Source organism: Micromys minutus, assembly GCF_963924665.1.
Source record: "Micromys minutus genome assembly, chromosome: 11".
Taxonomy (NCBI): Eukaryota; Metazoa; Chordata; class Mammalia; order Rodentia; family Muridae; genus Micromys; species Micromys minutus.
Window position 1 is genome coordinate 41,320,079 of NC_137980.1, and position 6,000 is coordinate 41,326,078.

Below are 6,000 nucleotides of genomic sequence, written 5' to 3' on the forward strand. Positions count from 1 at the left end.
TATCCTCCTCTGCCCCCTCCTCCCATTGCTGTCCTCCACTGCCCCCTCTTCCCACTGCTGTCCTCCTCTGCCCCTCCTCCCACTGCTGTCCTCCACTGCCCCCTCCTCCCACTGCTGTCCTCCACTGCCCCCTCCTCCCACTGCTGTCCTCCTCTATCCTCCTCTGCCCCCTCCTCCCATTGCTGTCCTCCACTGCCCCCTCCTCCCACTGCTGTCCTCCACTGCCCCCTCCTCCCACTGCTGTCCTCCTCTATCCTCCTCTGCCCCCTCCTCCCATTGCTGTCCTCCACTGCCCCCTCCTCCCACTGCTGTCCTCCACTGCCTCCTCCTCCCACTGCTGTCCTCCACTGCCCCCTCCTCCCACTGCTGTCCTCCACTGCTCCCTCCTCTCATTGCTGTCCTCCTCTGCTCCCTCCTCCCACTGCTTTCCTCCTCTATCCTCCTCTGCCCCCTCCTCCCATTGCTGTCCTCCACTGCCCCCTCTTCCCACTGCTGTCCTCCTCTGCCCCCTCCTCCCACTGCTGTCCTCCTCTGCCCCCTCCTCCCATTGCTGTCCTCCTCTGCCCCTCCTCCTGTGCTTTCTCCTCCATAGACACAGGGGTGCTTTTCCCTAGGGCTTGCAGAGAAAGTAGAGTTGCGATTTTTCAGCTCTTGCAGACAAGTTAGAAACATGTATATGGTGTGTCTGCATGTGTGTCTCTGTGTGTGCTTGTGTGTGTGCATGTGTGCATGTGTGCATGTACTATGTGGAGCTCAGAGGACATCTTGGAGGAGTTAGTTCTCTCCTATTGTGGGGGGTCCCAAGGAGCAAACTCAGGTTGTCAGGCTTGATAGCAGTTACCTTTATCCACTAAGCCACCTTGCTAGCTCTGAAGACGCTGCTTTTATACTCAAACCTCCATTTTCCTTCCCTCTCTTCCTTTGGAACTTACTGCCAGGGCCAGCGGGGGGCCTAAGACTCTCTGTCTGTCACTGTCCATTTGCATATTGAAAGATGATGCATTTCATTGCAAGCGATTGTCCTTTTATTTCCTTCTAGTCATTCATTTTGGGCGTCCTAACGAGCTTTTAAGTGGGTGTGCCATGCTAAGGTTAATTACCTAAGGCTTTCATTTCAGGGCCCTGGAGAGGTTGTTAGGCCCACTTCTCTGGCTGTGGTGGGGTCACACAAGGTGGAGAGTCTCTGGCTTGAGTCCACCAGGATTCATGCCCTGGGGCCGGGGAACATGAGCTTGCAGGGCCACTTTCTTTGGTGTTGAACTGGAACTGAAGAAAGGGCATAGCTACTGGATTAACACTAATGTGCACTAATGTGCATTGTGCATGCACACAGCCACTGAGTGTTGGTGACTGTTGGGGAAGAAGCTGTCCCATGGGTAGGCCAGAAGGGCAGGGCTGGGCTTGCATTCAGACCTGGACTGGATGTTGGCAACCCCCAAACGTATAGGTGCTGATGGTTGATTTCCAGAACTGTAGAGTGTAACAGGTTCCTGTGCCACTGTGCTCGGCATCTGCTGGAGCCAAGAGATCGTGTATCCATGGGGTGGTTTGGGGTGTCAGCCTGTCACCTGGCCTCCAACTGCCTCGGCGATGAAGAGCTTGTACTTCTGCGCCGAGGACCCAGGTTTGGCTCTCTTCCTCCACACAGTAGCTCCCAATGCCAAGGGTTTCAGTTCTGGGGAATCCGACGCCCTCTTCTGGCCTCTGTCGGCATTACATGCATACGGTGCTCATAAAATTCAAAAAGGCAATACACATAAATAAAACAGGTGAAAGAATAAATCTTAAAATGGGTGCAGGAGAGATGGCTCGGCGGCCAAGAGCACTGGCTGCTCTCCCAGTGGATCCGAGTTCAATTCCCAGCATTAAACATGGCAGCTCACGACCATCTGCAACTCCCAGTCTCAGGAAGCACAGTACCCTTTTCTGGACTCAGTGTGCAGCAAACCAACAGATGGTGCAGAGACACACATGCAGGCAAAACACCAATACACCATGAAAAAATTACCATGAAAAATTACTGTGAAAGGGAACAAACTTTACAGGATGTTTATTCATACAAAGAATATTTACTGTGCACCTACTGAGCAACACCAGGACGTGCACTAGAAACCACGTGAGCACAGGAAAGGCACCAGGGTCCAAGCAGAAGTAGTCGCTGCTTGTCTCCCTATGAGGTAACAGCCAGGTTTCCTTATAAGGACCCTATCCTCTCTTCTGGGCCCACCCACCTAATAGCCACAAGCACCATGGGCAGGTATAATGTCTGCTTGGGGGGAGGGTGGAGATTGTTCTCAGACATGGTTTCAACAGTTTGTGATCAATAGTGTTGGGGGGGGGGTGGGGAGCTTGTGTGAGAGCGTTGTTCTGTGGGACCAAGGAATGTGTTTGTCTGGGGCACTTGCTAGGAATTCTGGTCTCAGTTTCTAAAAATCACATTTAATTGTGCGTGCGTGTGTGTGCGTGTGTGTGTGTGTGTGTGTGTGTGTGTGTGTGTACTCATTATTGCTTGTGTATGAAAGCCAGTTCCCTCCCTTCCATCATGTGGATCTTTGGGCATCAAACTGGGGTCATTAGGCCTAGCAGCAAAGGCCTTTACCAGCCAAGTCCTCATGATGGCCCAGAGATTCTGAATGGAATGGTTAGTTCGTGAATGGAAGCTTGTTTCTGTCTGCTTGGTTGGTGGCCCGCTCAGTCTGGATCACAGTGTTCCTCGGATCATGTAAAGGAAGACATTCAAAGGTGTCAGAGACAGGGTGCTTCAAATGACTTGCCTCCAGCCCGCTCTGTGCCCCCACAGAGATGCCCAGTGCGGAACCTCATCACATCCCCATCAGATGGGTATGTTTGGCCTGTGGAGAAGCAAATAGCTCATGGAGACTGACTTTAAATCCAGTCAGGTGGCGAAGTTGCTTCCTACTGCCGTTTCAGAGGTGTTATTTTACCAATCAGCACACCCACTGACACCCCACAGGCAGCTGCGGCATCGTCCTCCCTGGGCCAGCTTATAAGATCTACGCGTTTCCTGTCTTCCCATTGGTGCCAGTGGTATGAGCCCACACTCTCACCCCAGCCTGAGCTGCCTCTCCAGCCTTGGCCGGAACCTCAGAGTCTTTCTCTTTTCTGTTCTGTGAGCATCATAAGGGCCCACGGTGTTGATGGCATGTGACTGCTTAAAACCTAAAGGTGCAGGATGCAAGCTCTGAACTCCCTCATCAACAGTGTTTGGGCAGCTGATACTCAAGGCTAGACCGCGTGCTATGACTGTCTTCATACAATGTAGAGAGGGGCTCACAAGCCACAGTTAATTGGTGACACTTTTAGGGGCGGGGAACTGTATTAACCCCTCCAGTGCTGCTGACCTGGGCCTTAGGCTGCTGAGTGGAGGGCGGGGCTGAAAAGTCTTGTTGGGCTGGCAGGCTGATTGGGGATGTGGGGTGTCTCAGAGGGCTGCTGGGTGTTTGTTGGTGGGAATGTTGGAGAGGGGAAGAAGCAGACAGGAAACGCAGATCCTGTCTACCTCCTCCAACTCCACCTTCTTCCTGCAGGTCTCCTGTTGGCAAAGGGCAGGAAGTCACTGGTAAATCCCAGCAGGAAATGCCTGGCAGAGGCCAACAAGAGGTCTCCAAGGAAAAGAACTGTGTTTACAAAGACCCTGATCTTTACCATTAGGCAGCATACAGTGGGAACTTCCAGCTGACAGGGATTAGTAGAAACACTAATAAATTCATCTTTGCCCTGCTTAATCTCACTCTAGAGGACCAGAGCTGGAAGACGGAATGTGCTTCCTAGGGGTGTCTTGCAGACTTGGATTCTAAGGTAGGACTCAGTTTTCAAATCTGTGCAATGGCCATGCAGCAATAATCACAGGGACAGTGACCTGAGGCTCAACCTCAGAACCCGGCACAGTCATGGCTAGTGCTTCTGGTTGCCAGGGCAACATGCTTCGGGCACTAACAGGCTATGGCATCTGGACTGGCTTGTACAAAGGGCATACACACCTTCACAGCAGCGGGTGTGAGCCTGTGATCTGGCTGATGTTACCACCCTGGCACGACCATGTAAGTTCTCACCGTGGGAGCTCTCCCAGCAAGCTCTCTGACCACCGGCAAGTCTGGGCCTGCTGTAGCTTGGTCCCTGCTAGTTCCTAGAATGAGGCCCAGGTGTGCAACCCAGATTCTAGCATGCTATGTCTGGAAGGTTTTGTTTTCCCCAACAGAAAGTGAGGGAACAAAAGAAAGGGGCGGTCACCCACTCAGTGTCACTCACTGCCTTCAAATCCTCAGGCACACTCTTGCTCCAACCTGAGCCCTCTGCTTGTGGCCCCGTGTCTGGAGAAGGCTTTCTGTAGGCCGCTTTTTGCAGTCCAGAGAGAGCCTGTCCTTCTCCCAGACAGCACGGTGGCTCCCAATGCCAATCCACTTTCCTCTTCACTCAATAATAGCCCCAAAGAGATAAATCCAGCAATATGTGTGTGATCAGCAGCCTCATGGTCCCCCCCAAGACACAAATTTATGGGACATCCACACTCGGGGGTCATCTTCCCAATAGTTTATAGTATTGAGCCTCCTTTATTTCCCCAGTAAATCTAATTTATATGGACGAGCTGATCAAGCTGAGCTGTTCCCGGCATTGGAAAGCTGTGAATCATTCACAAGGCTTTAGGAAACTTGGGGAGATTAAGGTTTTGCATAATGCAAATCAGGAGGGAAAGATGTTTGCTTTGCCTCCGCTGTGGATGCAATTAGCGCAATGAACACCAAAAGAGATTCATTTTCCTGGGACACGGAAAGGTCCGCTTGGTATGCAGGAGAGCACAGTTATTTGCAACACAAGAGCCCAGAGCTGAGGCTAACTGAGCACCAGCCACTGTTTGATTTGCAATTTTAAAGAATTTTAAGGATGAATAAAACATCCAGTTAATTTTCAAAAGAATGTTGTCACATGGCCTAAGATTTGGGTCTTTGCTGGACTCAAAAGTCAAGACAGCACTTGAGGTGTGACCTAGACCCTAGTTATGGAGTCCTGTGTGCGCCCGGAATTCTCTTCCACTCAGCTTGGAGTGCTCCAGGACCGGAAGTCCCAACTCAAGAGCCCAGCTGTTTCTGGGAATCCCTCTTGTGTGCCCCAGCTGACCTGTCTTAGCTCCTTCGATTTTAGGTCACTTAATGGTGCAGTGAGCATTGACCGTCTTCTGTGAGCCAGGCACTGGGAGTACGGAGCAGACGCTCTCGACCTCTCGAAGCTGATGCACTCATGCCACTGGGGAGTGAAAGGTGCTAGGGTGTGTGGAGGACAGAAGCCGTGACAATTAGTGGAAAGGATAGGAGTGTGCATACGTGTGCGTGTGTGTGTCTTGTAGCTTTAGACAGAGTGGTTGGGGACATGCACTGATCCCCCAATGGGGGTGTGGGCAGATGTGAGGCATCTCTGGAAGAGTGACACAGTTGCAGGGAGCCAGCACTACAGCTGGAAAAATCTCCAGTTCATAGAAACAACGGCCACAGCTCGGATGGCCACTGTGAGTTGGGAGGTGGAAGATGAGGACCAGTGTGCAGGGCCAAGGTTGTATACAGCCTTTACATGCACGCATCCATGCATGAACACATTCTCCATGCATCCAGGCATGCACCCATCCTCCCATGCATTCATGCATCTATCCTTCCACGCATCAAAGCATGCCTCCAACATTCCATGTACCCAAACATCATCCCATGCATGCACCCACCCTCCCATGCATCTACCATCATCCCACTTGCCAATCATGCATTCGTTGAATGTGTGTGTTCCCAACTGGATAGTAGGCCAGGCAGGAGGCTTGGTTGGGGAAGCTCTGCTCCTCGAGGCTCATGCTCTGCTGAGAACATGGAACCTGAGACACACTCCAGGAAGGGAGGAGATTTCCCAGTGTGGTGGGGATGTTTGAGAGAGTGATGTGTTGGAGAAGGAGCCTGGCAGGCATCAGGACCTCCTCAGAATGAGGGCAGGGGCATGAGAAAC